A 21,973-nucleotide genomic window follows, 5' to 3' on the forward strand; every position below is an offset into this window, starting at 1 on the left:
CTTTGATAGCTTGGGAACACTATACGACGTGTGCTCAATGAGTAATTCAACACATTCTTTATCTGAAAGCAGGCATTAGGCCAATCGCTCCCCACTCTTTTCAACATAATCTCCGTTCAATGGGGCAACGTTACTGGGAGAGCCTGTTTGCCGCATGGTACCACTCCGCTGTTCGACGTCGAGCCAACGTCTTACTACATCAGTAACCTCCATGATCAACCCCGTAACGCGCAACAAATTGCGCACAGATGGTCCTTCGTTGCTGTTTAAGATACCCAGTGGGTACACATCTTTACGAACGATAATGTCAGCACCACTAACAGAGACGTCCAGTTGAGCAGTGAGATGTTTGATTGTGGTCCGTTGATCATATGGAAATGAGACTGTCCGCACGTTCCAACATTGCAGGAGATCAGAGAGATTTATGCAACCTTGTTGCGATGATAACAGACGCCTCGCCCAACGAGTCACCATGCTTTTGTTCACTGCCAAGCCTCCGTTGACACTCTGCAAGCGCCTATGAATATCTGCGATGCTCTGATTTCCACCAAAAGAAGCTCAGTGACAGCTCTGATTAGAACGCTCCTCCGTTGCTGATACTATTTCCAAGGCTACATATAGCGCCGTCACCTGCCGGAAATTCATGAAACTATAGGCGCTGAAGCGAGAACATTCCACGACATCCTATAACAAACTCCGCATTTTTTCAACTGAAATTGGCCGCAAAAGAATGTGTTGTTTGAACGTCCACCCTATATTCAGTCCCTCCTAAGTTCACGTATCGGCACAAAATTCAGTCCCTCTGTACTTATACTTCTTGTAGTTCTATTGTGCAGAGCTGCACGTCAGCAGCTTCATATGAAGAGATTTCGGTGGTTCCAAAGGAAAAAGGAAAAATTTGCGTCATGTTTCTTTGTTATTATTCTTCTTCTTGTTGTTGTTCTGATCTACAGACCGAACACTGCTTTGATGCAGCTCTCCACGTTAGTCTATCCACTGCAGGTCGCTTCATCTCTGCCTAAGTAGTGTATCCTACACACATTTGAACCTGCTGTCTGTATTCAGGCTTCCCCTCTAAAATTTCAACCTTATCGACCTCCTCTCTCCCCCTCCCCCCCCCCCCCACTTCCCTGTCTCGCGCACACACTCCATTAAAAAAAATGACGATTCCTTCACGCCTCATATGAAATCCTGTCAACCGACTCATTCACGTTGTGCCACAAATCGTTTCCTCAGTTCGACTCTGTCCCTCTTCATCAGTTATTCAATCTACCTGTCCATTTCCAAACCGCTTCTGTAAAGCCACATTTCAAAACCTTCTGTTTTCTTCTTGTCCTTCTGATCGACCACGTTTCACTTCTGTACGGAAGTACACTCCAAACAAGTACCTTCAGAAAACGATTACACTTGCATTTATATCAGATGTTGGCTGATTTTTCTTCTTCAGTGATGTTTTTCTAGCCATTACCAGTCTACATCTAATACACTACTGGCCATTAAAATTGCTACACCAAGAAGAAATGCAGATGATAAACGGGTATTCATTGGACAAATATATTATACTAGAACTGATATGTCATCACATTTTCACGCAATTTGGGTGCATAGATCCTGAGAAATCAGTACCCAGAACAACCACCTCTGGCCGTAATAACGGCCGTGATACGCCTGGGCATTGAGTCAAACAGAGGTTGGATGGCGTGTACAGGTACAGCTGCCCATGCAGCTTCAACACGATACCACAGTTCATCAAGAGTAGTGACTGGCGTATTGTGACGAGCCAGTTGCTCGGCCACCATTGACCAGACGTTGGTGAGAGATCTGGAGAATGTGCTGGCCAGGGCAGCAGTGAAACATTTCCTGTATCCACAAATGCCCGTACAGGACCTGCCACATGTGGTCGTGTATTATCCTGCTGAAATTTAGGGTTTCGCAGGGATCGAATGAAGGGTAGAGCTACGGGTTGTAAAATATCTGAAATGTAACGTCCACTGTTCAAAGTACCGTCAATGCGAACAAGAGGTGACCGAGACGTGTGACCAATGGCACCCCATACCATCACGCCGGGTGATACGCCAGTATGGCGCTGACGAATACACGCTTCCAATGTACGTTCACCGCGACATCGCCAAACATCCGAAAAAATGACGTTTTGCCGTTCGTGAACCCAGGTTCGTCGTTGAGTACGCCATCGCAGGCGCTCCTGTCTGTGATGCAGCGTCAAGGGTAACCGCAGCCATGGTCTCCGAGATGATAGTCCATGCTGCTGCAAACGTCGTCTAACTGTTCGTGCAGATGGTTGTTGTCTTGCAGACGTCCCCATATGTTGACTCAGGGATCGAGACGTGGCTGCACGATCCGTTACAGCCATGTGGGTAAGATGCCTGTCATCTCGACTGCTAGTGATACGAGGCCGTTGGGATATAGCACGGCGTTCCGTATTACTCTCCTGAACCCACCGATTCCATATTCTGCTAACAGTCACTGGATCTCTACCAACGCGAGCAGCAATGTCGCGATACGATAAACCGCAATCGCGATGGGCTACAATCCGACCTTCATCAAAGTCGGACCGAGCGAGGTGGCGCAGTGGTTAGACGCTGGACTCGCATTCTGGAGGACGACGGTTCAATCCCGCGTCCGGCCATCCTGATTTAGGTTTTCCGTGATTTCCCTAAATCATTCCAGGTAAATGCCGGAATGGTTTCTTTGAAAGGGCACGGCCGACTTCCTTCCCCTTCTTTGCCTAATCCAATGAGACCGATGACCTCGCTGTCTGGTCTCCTTCCCCAAACAACCAAACCCAACCAATCAAAGTCGGAAACGTGATGGTACGCAAATCTCCTCCTTACACGAGGCATCACATCAACGTTTCACAAGGCAACGCCGGTCAACTGCTGTTTGTGTATATGAAATCGGTTGGAAACTTTCCTCATGTCAGCACGTTGTAGGTGCTGCCACCGGCGCCAACCTTCTGTGAATTCTCTTAAAAGCTAATCATTTGCATATCACAGCATCTTCTTCCTGTCGGTTATATTTCGCGTCTGTAGCACGTGATCTTAGTGGGCTAGCAATTTTAATGGCCAGTAGTGTAATTTGGCCGTTATCAGGTTTTTACTGCCCATGTAGAAAAACTCATCTACTACTTTAAGTGTTTAGTTTCCTAATCTAATTCTCTCAGCATCATCTGATTTAATTCGACAACAATGCATTATTTTTGTTTCGCTTTAATTGGTGTTTATCTTATATCCTTCTTTCAAGACAGTGTCCTTTCCATTCAAATGCTCTTCCAAGTCCTTTTTCTGTCTCTGACCGAATTAAGTCATCGGCAGCCTCAATGTCTCTAGTTCTTCTCCCTGAACTTTAATTCCGTTTTTTTTTCTGCTTGCTCAACGAGCAGACTGAATAACATATGGATAGGCTACTACGACCCTATTTCACTCTTATCTCAACCACTGGTTCTCCTTCATGTCCCTCGACTCTTAAAACTGCAGCTTGGTTTCTGTACACGTTGACAGGCCGGAGTGGCCGAGCGGTTCTAGGCGCTACAGTCTGGAACCGAGCGACCGCTACGGTCGCAGGTTCAAACCTGCCTCGGGCATGGATGTGTGTGATGTCCTTAGGTTAGTTAGGTTTAATTAGTTCTAAGTTCTAGGCGACTGATGACCTCAGAAGTGCTCAGAGCCATTTGAACCATCTGTATACGTTGTGAGTAACTTTTTACTCCTTGTATTTTGTCGTTGCGGGCTTTAGAATTTCAAAGACTGTTTTCCAGTGAATATTGTGAAAACCTTACTCCAAATCTACAACTGATATAAATATAGATTTTCTTTTTTCAATCCATCTTCTAAGATATCATTCAGCCCAAACATAAAGATATTGCTCCACTTGAACTGGCCGTCGTCAGTAATGCCAGCACACTACTTATCACACACGAAATTGTTCAGTGACATCTTAAGCTGTCAAACCAAACCACCAGCTCCTGCTTCCGTCACTCAACTGTTAACTGCCCTAACTTAATACAAAGCTGTCCTCAATTGCTGAGGCGGCTTCTCTCATTATGGTGCGTAATGTCAGGATTATAGAACGTCTTTCGAAGCAAATTATTACATCTATAATTTTAGGTGACATTGATGGCAGATTTTGCGTATGATTGAGTGGATTTCGGGGACTCTCACTAATTGCCAGTTCTGTTCGAATGCAAATCATGTTTATAACGATTGCAGTGACGTGATGAGGAAGTACTAAATTCCTTTTAAAAAAAAGTGAATATCACTTTAAACAAATGTCAAAACAAAAATTAAACTGATTGAGGCAGATACATACAAGGGATGGACAAAAATGTGGAAACATCAAAAACACTACACATCCCGTATCTAATACGGTGTAGGGAACTCAAAACAACTTCCATTCGTCTCAAAGTGAATTAATATAGATCCTCTATGGTTTTCAAGGGAATCTTGTACGATTCTTCCCGTAAAGTAGTGGGACGTCCAGTTAACGAAGATGGAAGTGAACACCGATCACGCACCCTTCTCTCCAACCCAGACATCAGAGCCTCAATACCATTGAGCTCTGGAAACTGTGATTGCCATGGAAGATGCGAACAATTCATCCTCGTCCACACAAAATCAGTCATGGACGATGCGAACTTTTTTAACACTAGCCCTATCATCTTGGAACACAGTATCACCACTGGGAAACAAACATTGTACCATGAGATGGACAGGATCAGCCGGAATGGTCATATAATACTTTGCAGTAATGAACCCTGGAAAACCACGAAATTGGGCGCCTAAATCACCACTGAAACCCCGTCATGTTTCACTCTTGGGACGTAAACTCGGCCAGAAGTTGGAAACAGTGTGTAACAAGACTCATGTGACTAAATATTAATCTTCCACTGCACCATAGTCAAGGTTTCATGATTATAGCACCACTGACGAGTGGATTAGGAACTCCAACTCGAGATGCAGTTCTCTGCTTAAGGAACCTCCCTCGTTTTGTTTTGGCGCTGATAGGGTTCGCGAGTGCAACATTCAATCCTGCAGTGTCTGTGCAGCTGTCATCTCCCAACCCTCTTCAATGACCGTCTGCACGATCGCGCAACCAGCACTTCCATCCGCGTTGTGGCTTAGCGGATGATGTTTTCCAAGGGGCCTCTTGCAACACCTAACAGTTTGGCTCTCTTGTTTACTGAGTCTACCATCATACGATTACCAACAATTTGTCCATTCTCGATTTCACGTATCTCCGACGTAATGCACTGACAACTACACAAAAAAATGGTTCAAATGGCTCTGAGCACTATGGGACCTAACATCTGAGGTCATCAGTCCCTAGAACTTAGAACTACTTATATCTAACTAACCTAAGAACATCACATACATCCATGCCCGAGGCAGGATTCGAACCTGCGACCGTAGCAATCACGCGGTTCCAGATTGAAGCGCCTAGAACCGCACGGCCACGAGGGCCGGCTACAACTACACAAACCACTAATCTAATCACGGCTGATACTTGCAAAAAAGACGAGAGCTAATAGAAATCCTTGGGTAACAGAATAAATATTGAATTTAATTGATGAAAGGAGAAAATATAAAAATGCAGTAAATGAACCAGGCAAAAAGGAATACAAACGTCTCAAAAATGAGATTGATAGGAAGTGCAAAATGGCTAAGCAGGGATGGCTAGAGGACAAATGTAAGGATGTAGAGGCTTGTCTCACTAGGGGTAAGATAGATACTGCCTACAGAAAAATTAAAGACATCTTTGGAGAGAAGAGAACCACTTGTATGAATATCAAGAGCTCAGATGGCAACCCAGATCTAAGCAAAGAAGGGAAGGCAGAAAGGTGGAAGGAGTATATAGAGGGTTTATACAAGGGCGATGTACTTGAGGACAATATTATGGAAATGGAAGAGGATGTAGATGAAGACGAAATGGGAGATAAGATACTGCGTGATGAGTTTGACAGAGCATTGAAAGACCTGAGTCGAAACAAGGCCCCCGTAGTGGACAACATTCCATTAGAACTACTGATGGCCTTGGGAGAGCTAGTCATGACAAAACTCTACCATCTGGTGAGCAAGATGTATGAGACAGGCGAAATACCCTCAGACTTCAAGAAGAATATAATAATTCCAATCCCAAAGAAAGCAGGTGTTGACAGATGTGAAAATTACCGAACTATCAGTTTAATAAGTCACGGCTGCAAAATACTAACGCGAATTCTTTACAGACGAATGGAAAAACTGGTAGAAGCGGACCTTGGGGAAGATCAGTTTGGATTCCGTAGAAATGTTGGAACACGTGAGGCAATACTAACCTTACGACTTATCTTAGAAGAAAGATTAAGAAAAGGCAAACCTACGTTCCTAGCATTTGTAGACTTAGAGAAAGCTTTTGACAATGTTGACTGGAATACTCTCTTTCAAATTCTGAAGGTGGCAGGGGTAAAATACAGGGAGCGAAAGGCTATTTACAATTTGTACAGAAACCAGATGGCAGTTATAAGAGTCGAGGGGCATGAAAGGGAAGCAGTGGTTGGGAAAGGAGTGAGACAGCGTTGTAGCCTCTCCCCGATGTTATTCAATCTGTATATTGAGCAAGCAGTAAAGGAAACAAAAGAAAAATTCGGAGTAGGTATTAAAATTCATGGAGAAGAAGTAAAAACTTTGAAGTTCGCCGATGACATTGTAATTCTGTCAGAGACAGCAAAGGACTTGGAAGAGCAATTGAACGGAATGGACAGTGTCTTGAAAGGAGGATATAAGATGAACATCAACAAAAGCAAAACAAGGATAATGGAATGTAGTCAAATTAAATCGGGTGATGCTGAGGAAATTAGATTAGGAAATGATACACTTAAAGTAGTAAAGGAGCTTTGCTATTTAGGGAGTAAAATAACTGATGATGGTCGAAGTAGAGAGGATATAAAATGTAGACTGGCAATGGCAAGGAAAGCGTTTCTGAAGAAGAGAAATTTGTTAACATCGAGTATAGATTTAAGTGTCAGGAAGTCGTTTCTGGAAGTATTTGTATGGAGTGTAGCCATGTATGGAAGTGAAACATGGACGATAACTTGTTTGGACAAGAAGAGAATAGAAGCTTTCGAAGTGTGGTGCTACAGAAGAATGCTGAAGATAAGGTGGGTAGATCACGTAACTAATGAGGAGATACTGAATAGGATTGGGGAGAAGAGAAGTTTGTGGCACAACTTGACTAGAAGAAGGGATCGGTTGGTAGGACATGTTTTGAGGCACCAAGGGATCACATATTTAGCATTGGAGGGCAGCGTGGAGGGTAAAAATCGTAGAGGGAGACCAAGAGATGAATACACTAAGCAGATTCAGAAGGATGTAGGTTGTAATAGGTACTGGGAGATGAAGAAGCTTGCACAGGATAGAGTAATATGGAGAGCTGCATCAAACCAGTCTCAGGACTGAAGACCACAACAACAACAACAACAACTTGCAACGTATTGCAGATATTGCTCAGATGCCGTCCGTTGTTAAACATAACAGCACATCCTACAGTCTTGGCAAGCATCTGCACTTTTGTTCAACTATAAATTTCACTCAGTATTTCCTTGTTTTTGTCGTGCCCCTGTATATCAAAAGATTGCATTTCATGCGGAAGATGACTTACCTGGAACCGAATTTTTAAAATGCAAAGTATTTCAGAGATGTGATTACTAAATAATAATTATATCACATTTCAAACTCAACGAAACATCTTTTACATCGTAATAACACAGTTGCTTCAGGACACCTTTAAGGAAAATGTCGAAAAGAGAGTGTTTTCCTTTCAAGTTTTGTGCAATTACTTCATAAAGCTATCCCCCACATTACCTATTACCTCACACACACACACACACACACACACACATACATGATTCTCCAGTTCTGGCAGGACTTCTTCATGTTTTGTTTGGCTTCCTTATACCATTTTTGTACAGGCACTGTGAATCCCATGACCACCGCAATATGCTGCATGCATCTTATTGTTGACACTTTGCAAATAATGCAATAGTTATGGTCTTCTCTTTTATGTAAATGGTTGTTGACTATTTCGACAAATACAACTACAGTTGCTGATGATGGATAAAACACTGAAATCACATTATGTAAAAAAAAAAGAAAAGAAAGACAAGCACCTAAATGTTCCTCTTCAGTCTGGACCCGCCCGACCGCTACGGTCGCAGGTTCGATCCTGCCTCGGGCATGGATGTGTGTGGTGTCCTTAGGTTAGTTAGGTTTAAGTAGTTCTAATTTCTAGGGGACTGATGACCTCAGACGTTAAGTCCCATAGTGCTCAGAGCCATTTGAACCATTTGAACGTAAATGTTCAGCATGTTGCCACTTTTTCACTGGTGAAGTGTATGTTAACAGTAAAACTAACGTGTTCCACATAACAATGAAAGGTCGCAATTACACTGCCTGACCAGAAGCGTCAAGCACTAAGAAGAGGAGGAGGAAACGAAATGAAACTTGGACACAGGTTGAGAGGATATGTGATGCTATTTCAGTGACTACAAAAGAGAGACAAATTTGCGAAGGACTCAGCAGTATGAACTTACTTATTGGTATGACGTTGCACCTCCTCTGACCTGGATGCATGCTCTGATTCGGTTGGGGAGGATGTCATAAATGCCGTTGTATCCCCCCCAGACGTAAGCTGGCCCACAGTTCTTGTAAGTTATCCTTGATCTTCTGGATACTGACAGTGGGACGGAGATGACGTCCGAGATGATCCCTCACATGCTCTGTCCATGTCAGAGAATCGTGGAGCCTACTGGAGTAAACATCACACAGATGGTTGATAGGTACAAGTGCGGTATGTGGATCACCGCCACGTACTGTTGTGCTGTCAAAGATCTTTGTCAGTACTAGCCATGAGCAGCCGTGAACCGACGCGTTCCCACACCATGATGCCAGGAGTAACATATCAACTCTCCAGCATTTTGAAAGACAGATATCTCTCACAAGCTTGCTGCCATACTTTCGGACGATGTTCATCCACAGTAGGGCAAAATGCGATTCATCTCTAAAAATATGCGCCGCAATTCGCCAGTCGTCCCTACTTCCCTGACACTGTACCATCGTATACCTATCTGGTTGCGTTGAGGTGTTAACGGCAGACAACACATTGGCCGATAAATCCCTAGTCTGGCTGATGCTAGTCTCCGATAAATGGAGCAGGATAACACAGAATTTTGCAGGAATACCATTACTAACAAGGACATTCAATATACACTCCTGGAAATGGAAAAAAGAACACATTGACACCGGTGTGTCAGACCCACCATACTTGCTCCGGACACTGCGAGAGGGCTGTACAAGCAATGATCACACGCACGGCACAGCGGACACACCAGGAACCGCGGTGTTGGCCGTCGAATGGCGCTAGCTGCGCAGCATTTGTGCACCGCCGCCGTCAGTGTCAGCCAGTTTGCCGTGGCATACGGAGCTCCATCGCAGTCTTTAACACTGGTAGCATGCCGCGACAGCGTGGACGTGAACCGTATGTGCAGTTGACGGACTTTGAGCGAGGGCGTATAGTGGGCATGCGGGAAACCGGGTGGACGTACCGCCGAATTGCTCAACACGTGGGGCGTGAGGTCTCCACAGTACATCGATGTTGTCGCCAGTGGTCGGCGGAAGGTGCACGTGCCCCTCGACCTGGGACCGGACCGCAGCGACGCACGGATGCACGCCAAGACCGTAGGATCCTACGCAGTGCCGTAGGGGACCGCACCGCCACTTCCCAGCAAATTAGGGACACTGTTGCTCCTGGAGTATCGGCGAGGACCATTCGCAACCGTCTCCATGAAGCTGGGCTACGGTCCTGCACACCGTTAGGCCGTCTTCCGCTCACGCCCCAACATCGTGCAGCCCGCCTCCAGTGGTGTCGCGACAGGCGTGAATGGAGGGACGAATGGAGACGTGTCGTCTTCAGCGATGAGAGTCGCTTCTGCCTTGGTGCCAATGATGGTCGTATGCGTGTTTGGCGCCGTGCAAGTGAGCGCCACAATCAGGACTGCATACGACCGAGGCACACAGGGCCAACACCCGGCATCATGGTGTGGGGAGCGATCTCCTACACTGGCCGTACACCACTGGTGATCGTCGAGGGGACACTGAATAGTGCACGGTACATCCAAACCGTCATCGAACCCATCGTTCTACCATTCCTAGACCGGCAAGGGAACTTGCTGTTCCAACAGGACAATGCACGTCCGCATGTATCCCGTGCCACCCAACGTGCTCTAAAAGGTGTAAGTCAACTACCCTGGCCAGCAAGATCTCCGGATCTGTCCCCCATTGAGCATGTTTGGGACTGGATGAAGCGTCGTCTCACGCGGTCTGCACGTCCAGCACGAACGCTGGTCCAACTGAGGCGCCAGGTGGAAATGGCATGGCAAGCCGTTCCACAGGACTACATCCAGCATCTCTACGATCGTCTCCATGGGAGAATAGCAGCCTGCATTGCTGCGAAAGGTGGATATACACTGTACTAGTGCCGACATTGTGCATGCTCTGTTGCCTGTGTCTATGTGCCTGTGGTTCTGTCAGTGTGATCATGTGATGTATCTGACCCCAGGAATGTGTCAATAAAGTTTCCCCTTCCTGGGACAATGAATTCACGGTGTTCTTATTTCAATTTCCAGGAGTGTATCAATGTTCAATGTGAGCACAATTTGTCACATGGCACACATCGAGTCTACAGCTGAGTTCTTCCCAAACATTGATAAGTGTGTCTTCAGTGATTGTAGCTGCTTCAATCCAGTTTCTTAATTCAGGGAGCTCTGCTGGTAGTGGAGGCACGTACATACGATCCTTGATGAACCCCAAAGGAAAAAATCGCATGGCATTAGGATGGATGAACATGGAGGCCATGCAAAGCAAGCCCTGTCACTGGGCCCCTTGCGGCCTATCCAGTGCTTGTGTACAGTGAATTTCAACCACTCATGTACTGCACTATGCCAGTGAGGTGGCGCACCATCTTGCTGGAAAATGAAGTTCTCTGGCTCATCTTCTTCCAACTGAGGGAAGAGCCATTGTTGTAGTGTATCAAGGTAAGATGTGCCAGTTACAATAGGTTCACCAAAAAAGAAAGACCCATAAACCTTCCGCCGGGATACGGCACAAAAAGCAGTCACTTTAGGGGAATCTCGTTGCATTTGTACCACGTCATGAGGATTTGCTGAGCACCAGATGCACACATTGTAAGTGTTAACATGTCCACTAAAGTGAAAGGTCGATTCATCATTGAAGACAACATATCCAGAAAATCTTCATTGTCATGAAACAACATTTCGTTTGCGAAGTTGGTACATAATCCATGGTCAGCCGGCTTTAGAGCCTGTAATAACTGTAAACAGTAAGGACGTAGTTGTATGCGTTTTCTTAAAACTTTCCAAACAGTCGACATGGGAACTTGTAATTCACGACTAGCCTTCCGGACTGATTTCTTTGGGCTCCGAGTGAATTACTCTCTCACTTGCTCAACAGTCTCTTCACTAACTCTTGGTCGTCCTGTGTTCTTCCCTTTACAAAGGCAGCCAGTATCTTCAAATTGATGATACCATCTACGAATGTTATTATCACTTGGAGGATCACAACCGAACTTCAGCCAGAACGCATGTTGCACAGTAACTACAGACTCGGTCTTTGCAAACTGCAAAACACAAAACGCTTTCTGTTCACTAGTCGCCATCTTGCGGGGGAAACATTGCGCGTTGCGCATGCGCAATGGTGCCAAACACAACTGTTTGACTTGCTCTTTCCTTTGACATATCATTTATAACTGTAAGTTTAATGAATAAATATTATAAAGCGTAAAAACCCTGGTATTCATTTATAAAAACCCTGTATGAGCATCCTCCCACTGTGGTGGATAGACGTGACCGACTGGAACCTTCAAGACGGTTATGCATACCTACACGTCCACCTGCAGTCCAACATCGGACCACTGTCATAACCGAATGCCCCACAAATATGGATATTGTACGATTCAGACAGCCGGCCGCGGTGGCCGTGCGGTTCTGGCGCTGCAGTCCGGAACCGCGGGACTGCTACGGTCGCAGGTTCGAATCCTGCCTCCGGCATGGGTGTGTGTGATGTCCTTAGGTTAGTTAGGTGTAAGTAGTTCTAAGTTCTAGGGGACTTATGACCTAAGATGTTGAGTCCCATAGTGCTCAGAGTCATTTGAACCATTTTGAACGATTCAGACAGCCGGTCAAATGGGGATCCACAATATAGCGTCTTTCGAAATCTGTCAGGTAGTGACAGCATTGTCTCAAGTAGGCGGCGTCTCCGTGGCTTTCACAGTGATAACTCAGCATATGACGCTGTTCACGCCCCTTATACACTTTAAAAGGCCTGGTAACAACACAGAACAGGAACCACGCTAATGCACCCTGGTGGTCGTGCAATCTGTCACAAAGAATTGCAGTTCTAATTATTTACATACCCGCAGGTGTTGTGTACGCATGTAAGTTACATTGTCATCCGCCCACGACTTGTGAGTGCTTCATTTATTTTTATTTTTGGCAGGCTGTGTATGATGGATGCTACGGTCGCAGATTCGAATCCTGCCTAGGGCATGGATGTGTGTGATGTCCTTAGGTTAGTTAGGTTTTAGTAGTTCTAAGTTCTAGAGGACTGATGACCTCAGCAGTTAAGTCCCATAGTGCTCAGAGCCATTTGAACCATTTGTATGATACATAAAACACGCAAATAACTAAATTAATGAACTCCACAAAGTGCTAGAAGTATCCCAGTTCATGTCACATACCGGAGTAGTTTAGCTTATTGAACTCCTTCCCTGCTATCAGGTACCGTATTAGGTTTTAGGTTGTTTCCTTAAATCGCTTTATGCCAAGTGGAATGATTCCTTTAAAAAAGTCGCTGCTGGAAACGAATCTTGGGCTGTGGCTAAACCACTTTTCCATGGGGTGTTTTCCTACCAGATATGATTGTGCAACAAGGTATGCAGGAGACCTTTCTGTGAAGTTTGGTAACTGGGAGAGAGATAGTAGCATAATTATAGCTGTGAAGGCGGGCCGTGAGTGGTGCCTGGTTAGCTTAGTTTGTAAGAGATTGCCCGCCAAAGCAAGGTTCTTGGTTCTACTCTCGGTACCGCACAGAGTTTTAATCTGTCAGGAAGTTACGTGTTTACTAGATCCCCTCATGGTATCAAACTTCCGTTCAAGTTTCTCAGTTTAGCCAGAGGTCTGTAAAAAGCGGTATATGTGATGTGCAGTGCAGTTGGTTAAACGCTCTCCCTCTAGACTGCAGAAACTGAGTTAACCCTTTCCTCGATTACCTTAAGGAATCGATGTGTAGGAATTCCTCCTACCATTTCTCGTGAGATCTCTCGTTAACGCAGTCCCACAAAGCACGCGTAATTCATTCTAACATGCAAGCCTGTGTGTCTGTACTTATTCAGTGAGGATAACTGATCTACTTTAAAGAAGTCACAGGATGCAATTACAGTGCATTTTTTTAAGAACACCGTAAACAGTCTTGTACGAAATAGTAAAAACTGTTCATCAAAAAAGGTTACTAAAATTCTAGAGCGTGTTTGACATGACTAGCGCAGAGGACAGACTCGGATTACTTCCTATCGTCGACTATCAAAGAATAACAAGGTCTGAATATTTCCTATCGCTTACTGGCGAGAATGGTGTGCGATAGATATCATAAAATTTCGCAGCTATTCGTGAGTGACCAGTAGCAGAATGATTTCCGTTTGTATTCTAATTTATTTGATTTACCGCACAGTGTTGTTGTAGTATTAAAGCACACACCTGAACTCAGATTTTTCCTAAAACGCAGACAGAAAGGGTACACTCTGTATCTAAAGAGAGGGGGGGGGGGAGGCAGGGGGGAGGAAAGGACGAGGAAGTGACGGCATCAGAACGGGAAAAGGTCCACCACCAGCCTCTAGTCTTTCCTCACCCCGTTTAACAATTCTGAACCCCGTAGCGACAACAGAAAATGGCTAGGAAGAAGAGGACTCGTGCCGTTCGTTCAAATGAAGCATCCGCACAGGTGCGAGTTTTGTAACTCCTTGGATGTTGAATGAGTAGACGGATCGAAGTCATCTATCCGGAAATACTGTGAGCGGAATGACACAGAGAAGACCGAAATGCTGAACGTCTCTCTTTCAAACTGAAGTAAACAGCTGTACACCTTCAGCCGTAAATTTAAGGCAAAGTCACTGATACCAGTTCCATCCTACCCAGAATATGCGAAAGAACCAGCTCTCCTTCTAGCAACAGTATACCGTAGGTCTTTGGAGGAGTGATGCGTTCCTGATGACTGGAGAAAGAGGCCATACCCGCTTTCAAGAAATTTCGTCGAAAAGATGAACAAAAACTATAGGCTTATATCTCTGACGTTGGACTGTTGCGGAATTTTGAAACATATTTTATTCTCGAGTATTATATCATTTCTGGAGACCAAAAACCTCCTCTGTGGGAATCAAAATGGGATCCGAAAACAATGATGTATGAAACCTATCTTGCTCTGTTCGATCACGAAACCCAGAAAGAAGTAGATACAGGCGCCCACGTGTATATACAGGTAGATTCCGTGTTCCTTGACTTCTTGAACGCGTTCGGTACAATTACGTACTGCCTCCTGATGAACAAAACACGAGCATACAGAATGTCAGACCAACTGAGCGACTGGGATGAAGGCTTTCTAGAAAACAGAACACGTATAAGTTTTCTACGTGGGCAACAGCATCTGAATCTATGAACAGTTAATTGCTTTTTTTTTTAATTTTTATGGTAAAATCTTATAAAAAAATTACAGAACCCACTTGTAGCTGTTAATCTTAGTTTATTGTGGAATCAAGGTACAATCGGATTCGCAATAACGAATCGCCTCTTCGGGTTAATCTAGAACTACATGCATACGAAATACAGGCCGTCAACTGAAAGATCCTAATAGTGCCGACTATGAAGCAGATAGAAAAGTATTCACTTGGTTGGATTACATTGAGCCATTAAGCCAATACGATGTCCCATCTTTCTATAAGGCACATATCCTCGCATCACAAATGCAACGGATGTTGGAAGACTCATCAATAATCTTAGATAATCATGGGTCATCGCTGAGGGACATTCTAATCTGGACCCGAAAAATAGGACGAATAAGCGGAAGAACAGCTGAAAATAAATTACGCAGTAACAACTTGAGAAGATAGGCACACTACTCAGACTTTTTCCAGTGTTAAAAGTGTTAGTATGTCACCAACGGCAAGCACACCCATTGTTACTGTATAATTTATTTTCAGTCGTCAATTTCATTCTTAAAACGACTCCAAGCCTTCGAAAAATAAAGTATTACGGTCTCACATAACCCTCATGCCCTCTACCGTTATCTGCTAGCACTCGCGTGGTAGGTACGTCCCACTGTCCGTGTCAGTATCGGCTATGACTTACTAGTGACATCTACATACGATGTTACACTTCTTAAGCGCCGCCGAGATAGCTGTTTTTCTTACAAGGGAAACTCTCTATCCCACCCCCTCGGATTTGGCCTAGTGGTCAGCCTGTCAAAAACTGAACACAGATCAAGCATGAAAACAGGAAGAAGTTATACAGAACTGTGAAAAAGCAATAAACGAGAAATCATGAATGGTCCAAACTCAAGATGTGAAACATCGAGCGGAGTTAAAATTGTCAAGGCGTTGTGGTTATCTGGTCATGGTGTTGGACTGCGAAGGGGGGAGATCCTCGTTGAAATCTTCTTCTTCCCCCATTTTTTTTCTCCAAATTATAAACTGTCCGTCCGGTCATTGAAGTGTCTGTTCGCTGTATTTAAATTTATGTCTGTGTAGTGGTGTAACGGCCGTTTGCAACAGCGAGGTGTAAGGAAGGGACCTCCAGACGTATGTACCTCCTATTTATTTTACATGTTATGATTCTTGCGTTCCGTTTTGGAAGTTTTGACTCTTGAATACGTTTCTTGAAACATAGTTCACACGTGCTTATTTGCTGTTTAGGTATCTGAGAGAGGTCCGTGCGGCATCTCGACTGCTCTCCCTATTAATCATATTTACTTGTGACGGTAATATATTCTTATCGCATGACCCATGTCCTACATCCAGTGTATAGTATGACAATTGCAAAGACTACAGAAGGAGAACAGACTCGTCAATAGCCGGGCCAAGTTCATAATTTAGTGAAAAAAGTGGGGCGGCAGCGATAGTTGAACACGGATCTCGCACTCTGTGCAGTCTAACACCGTGATCACACAACTGCGACGCCGTGGTTCAGGCAGATCGTGAGCTTGGATCGTTCACTGTTGCTATTTTGCTTCTTTTTACACAGTTCACTACAATTTCCTCCCGTTTTCATGTTTGATCTGTGTTCAGCTTTTGACAGCCTACCCACTGGGCCGTTTTACCTCTAAATCTAAGGGGGTGTCATGGGGAGTTTCCCTTGGAAGTACTATCAGGACTTTAACAGTATATGGAAATGAGCATTTGGCGTCATTGGCCGGGAGGCCCCTTACGGGGTAGGTCCTGCCGCCTTGGTGCACGTCTTATTATATTCGACGCCACATTGGGCGACCTGCGCACCGGATGGGAATGAAATGATGATGAAGACAACACAACACCCAGTCCCTGAGCGAAGAAAATCCCCGACAGTCGGGAATCGAACCCGGGCCCGTAGGACGGCAATCCGTCACGCTGACCACTTTTTTATGTTTTTAAAAAAAAGGTTTAGTAGGTCAGGGGGCAGAGTGGGCAGGGGTCGTACTTGGAGGCCTGGCCACTGTGTCCCCGTCTCCTGACAGGATAAGGGAGAGGCAGCGGGAAGGAAACATTGTACATTTATGTAATTTTTTTCCTTAGTAACAATAATATTTTATTTATTCATTTAATTTTAATGTCCCAAAAGAAAAATCATATATGAAAAAGAAGGGAAAGAAATACAGGGACGAAGTGACATCTTCGACACTTCACTGGGAGGAAATCCTATCCCTCGAAACAACGTAAACCTGGTACTCCCCACGCTTCGGGGAGTTATGAAACAAGCTGCCCAGAAAGTTCGCAAAATTCGTTTTATATTTAGAGTGGCGTCGGATGATTTCGTGTTGTTCTAGTAGATAATGCCAATAGTCCATGCCCGATATCAAGGTCCGCGAGAGCACGTAGTGCGATGCGGGTCCTCCAATCCATCGGATTGCCGATGTTTTTTGTGAGGGGAAAAAGACAGCGTCACGGAGAAATAAAGCGTCCTTCGTGATCGTAGATTCGTCGGTGCGTCGGAGGAGGGCCATGATGCGTTGCGTCAGCTGCCAACATCCTTTGCCTCACCGCACTGCAGAGAGTGTTCGTCGGTGTCTGCATGCCACATATAAGGCAGAGTGGGGAATCTACCATGCGAATGTAGTACAATCGTTGGCGGTTGACTGTCTTGCGGTTGATGAATGTATACCATGACGATCTCGCTGCCGTGGTGAGGAGAGGCGTATGGACAGCTCGCCAAATCTGTCGCCAATCTCGCGTTGGGTATTTAAGTTCGACAACATTGGTGCCATGATGAAGCCGCAAGTATCGATATATCTCACGGGTAGTGGGGAGTCTTGTAGAAGGTATCTGTAACTGAACATAACTAAAATCAACAAAGAATTGCGCGACGTGAGAAAAAGAGGACGAAATTGTGCCTACCGCCACCGGAGGTTCAAAGGACGTGGGAAGAAGCCATCCAGGATGGCCGATGTGATGGCGTGTGGCCGTTGGTTCCAAGTTCGTAGGTATAGAGCTAGAGCCTTTTTCCGCACATCCGTGAGGTTAAGTCCTCCAGAATGGTGTGGGAGAGTTAAAGTCTCGTATTTGATAAACAACATTCCTTGGCTGACATAGTATCCAAAGGCCGCCATTAATCTGTCAGCAATACCATGTGGCATTCGCAGTACCTGTGCCAGATGCGGCAGTCGCGAGGCCAGGTGAACATTAGTGTAGTCCACCCTTTGGAGCAGGTCGTGCGTCCGGAGTGAATTGTTGCGTATGTGCAGTAGGACGTGCTGGAGGAGACGTCGATAGGTCGCCGCCGCTGATTGCCGTAGCGATCGGGTGAATAATACACATAAACATCTCAAGATGTCCACCGTCGTAAACGGACTGTGCAGAGCGTCCAGCCCTCGACCGATGTGCATGATCTTGGTTTTATTCATGTTGACCCTGCTTCCCGCAGCTACTGCGTACGTAGTAAGAAGGGTAACCACCTTACTTACTTCGCCGGTCGCGGTGGTCTCGCGGTTCTAGGCGCGCAGTCAGGAACCGTGCGACTGCTACGGTCGCAGGTTCGAATCCTGCCTCGGGCATGGATGTGTGTGATGTCCTTAGGTTAGTTAGGTTTAAGTAGTTCTAAGTTCTAGGGGACTGGTGACCACAGCAGTGGAGTCCCATAGTGCTCAGAGCCATTTGAACCATTACTTACTTCGTTCTCTGACCGGACGAGTATCATCAAGTCGTCGGCATATGCACGACACGTGAAGGAGCACGCACGGAGTCGGACGCCTGTTAGAGTCCGTCTAAGAGTCTGCATCAATGGTTCGAGCGCTATTGTAAACAGTATCATCGACAAGGGACAACCCTGCCTAACTGAGCTGCAAACAGGAATCGTTCCTACCACCCTGCCATTGACTCTCACCGTGGAAGAAGCGCCGCGAAGGAGGCGCTTGAGGACGATAATAAAATCCTGTGGTATCGCTATGCGTCGCATGGTCGAGTCAAGGAAATCATAGTTGATCCTGTCAAAGGTACGATCAAAATCCACAGATACGAACGCCGCTCGCATGCGAGAAGCTTCCGTCAGGGAAATTACGTCACGGTATTCGCCTAGGATAGAATGTATGTTGCTCCGAACCCCTAGACAAGCCTGGTCTGGTGGTATTGTCTTGGATATTACAGTCTTGAGCCTTGCCGCCAACATTCGCGCAAAGATCTTATAGTCAGTATTGAGCATCGTGAGCGGTCTAAATTGATGGGTGCTGACACTCGCTGTCGATTTCGGTATCGGTATAAGCAGTCCCGCCATGAAATGCGACGGAATGTCCGTGTCAGGGCTCAATAACTCACTACACATCAATACCAACTGGGACATCATTAAATCCGCAAATGCGAGATAAAATTCGAGTGTCAACCCATCTGGCCCAGGGGATTTATGCACCGCACCCTTCGTGAGTGCGTCCCGGATGTCATCTTCAGTTAGGGGTTCCAATAGCGCCTCTGCATCCGGACCATCCACCTCAATTTGCATCTGTCGCAAAATTTCTTCTCCTGTCCGATTGTCCGTCGGCGTCCCAGTGAAAAGGAGGCGGTAATGCTCCAGAAACTCAGCAGCAATGTCGTGTTGTGACGTCAAGGGCCGACCATCGTCATCATGGAGCACTGTGATCAGGGATAGGCGATTACGCGCATGTCCCTTGGACACATGATGCATGCCAATACGTTCTCCATCGACGTTGTCCAAGCACCGAGCACGGACCGAAAGTCCCTCCAGTCGACGTCTCGTGATCGATAAAATTCAGGGCTGAATGCGATGGGCCTCCGCTTGGCGCTCGGGCGATGGAGCCCTGGAGGACAGGTCGCGGTGCACCATGTAGTAATAATCAAGTGTATCTCGGAGCCATTTCGCTTTTTCCTTGCCATACGTTATGAGAACTCTGCGTATCGCCGGTTTTGCACATTGTAGCCACCATGAAAGAACCGTACGGTGCAGCGGCAGACGGCGAGTGCATGTCTGCCATGTTTCTTCGATCCGCTGGCGACATTCGAGATCCACCAGTAAGGATGAATTAAGTTTCCAGGAACTACGACTCCGCCAGACCCGCTGCCATGGGAGGATTAACGTGCATAAATATGCAAGGTGATCCGTAAAAGCTGTGGGCAAACGTTCAGCAGCCAACACGTGATCCAGTAATCTGTTAGAAACATAAATCCGATCCCGCTTGCTCGCCGAGTGGCTAGTAAAATACGTGTAGCCCTCTCGCTGCCCATGGATCTTTTCCCACGTGTCCATTAGGGCCATGTCTCTGCAGATCGTGTTCAAAGCGTGGCAGGAGCTGAAATTAGGAGTTTGATCCTTCGGTGCGAGTACACAGTTAAAATCTCCCCCTACCAAGATGTGGTCATACCTCCCATGGAATAGGGAGGCAATCTCCTCCGTGTAGAATCGTGCACGCGCCTGTCGATTGTCAGATCCGGAGGGTGCATAGATGTTGACGATACGAATGCCGTTCACGGTCATAGCCAAACCTCGAGCCGAAAGAAGGTAATCGATGTCACACATGGGAATCCCTTCCCGGACCAGTATCGCTGTGCCACGTCCTCCATCTGGAGTCGGCGCTAGATAAGTGTTGTATCCATGCACGTCTGGAAAAGCAGCCTTGCATGTTTCCTGTATCAGCAGAATATCAACGTCTGTGGCGTAAATCATGTCCCGGAGAAGTTGCATCTTTGTAAGAGAACGTGCGGTGTTAATGTTTAATGTGCCCACCTTATATTCTTGGTCTGTTGTCGTTGTCATGCTCGTGTCATGTCATTGAGAACTCCAAGGGCTTTAGTCCACTATTCGTGCTCAGAGGAGTGCCCGCCAACGGGTTGCCCTCCGTTGTTGTCGTTCCGTGGTGTACATCCTGTAAGTGAGTTGTCATCATTTGGGGGTGGCAATTCCTGTATGTCTTCGACTGATTCTGCCCAGTCGCAGTGGTCATCAATCCGAGAAACGTCCTCTGATGTATTTCGATGTGGCTGCCGGAACATTGGCGTCCCTGACTCCTTCGTCGGCAGCGCTGGGTCAGTCGGTGTCAATGAAGAGGGACCGTCTGAAAGGCAGGACATCCGGTCACCATCTGACGGAATCCTGTCAGCGTCCTCTAAAGGCACGCGTTCCGTGTCGGACAGTTCTTCGGCTAGGATAACTTCCGTGTCCCCTAGGCTAGGGGGGGGACGTGTCACCCGAACTATGGCGACGCTTTTTGCGACGCTTCGGCGATCGCTGTTTGCGTGCCCTGCCCTCTGTTGCCTCACTGTGTTCGTCGATCGTTCGTTGGTCCGTTGCCGGCGCCACTGTCTCGACCTCTACTTCCACGCCGCGTGCTACATGTGAGTTTTCGGAGGGTTCCTCCCTTATCTGACGTGACGTGGGTCTAGGGACATTCTCCGAGTCACCTCCATGCTCCCGTAACTCGGTCTGCTCTTGCAGAAACACGTCCTTGTCACGCTCCGAACTTGGCAACACCTCCCGGCGGGCCACCGACACGTACGTCATCGGCAGTTGCGTGGGAACTTCTCGCTGTGACGCTTCTCCGTGTGGCAGTTGCACGACGCGGCGTTGTATGCACTCCGAGCGGACATGTCCTTCTCCACCACAGCCAGAACAGGTGCGTGGCTGGCCATCGTAAATCACAATAGCTCGACATCCTCCAATGTACAGGGTGTTTCAAAAATGACCGGTATATTTGAAACGGCAATAAAAACTAAACGAGCAGCGATAGAAATACACCGTTTGTTGCAATATGCTTCGGACAACAGTACATTTTCAGGCAGACAAACTTTCGAAATTACAGTAGTTACAATTTTCAACAACAGATGGCGCTGCAAGTGATGTGAAAGATATAGAAGACAACGCAGTGTGTGGGTGCGCCATTCTGTACGTCGTCTTTCTGCTCTAAGCGTGTGATGTTCACAACGTGCAAGTGTGCTGTAGACAACATGGTTTATTACTTAGAACAGAGGATTTTGCTGGTGTTGCAATTCCACCGCCTAGAACACAGTGTTGTTGCAACAAGACGAAGTTTTCAACGGAGGTTTAATGTAACCAAAGGACCGAAAAGCGATACAATAAAGGATCTGTTTGAAAAATTTCAACGGACTGGGAACGTGACGGATGAACGTGCTGGAAAGGTAGGGCGACCATGTACGGCAACCACAGAGGGCA

Source organism: Schistocerca serialis, chromosome 9, assembly GCF_023864345.2.
Source record: "Schistocerca serialis cubense isolate TAMUIC-IGC-003099 chromosome 9, iqSchSeri2.2, whole genome shotgun sequence".
In the NCBI taxonomy this organism is placed as follows: domain Eukaryota; kingdom Metazoa; phylum Arthropoda; class Insecta; order Orthoptera; family Acrididae; genus Schistocerca; species Schistocerca serialis.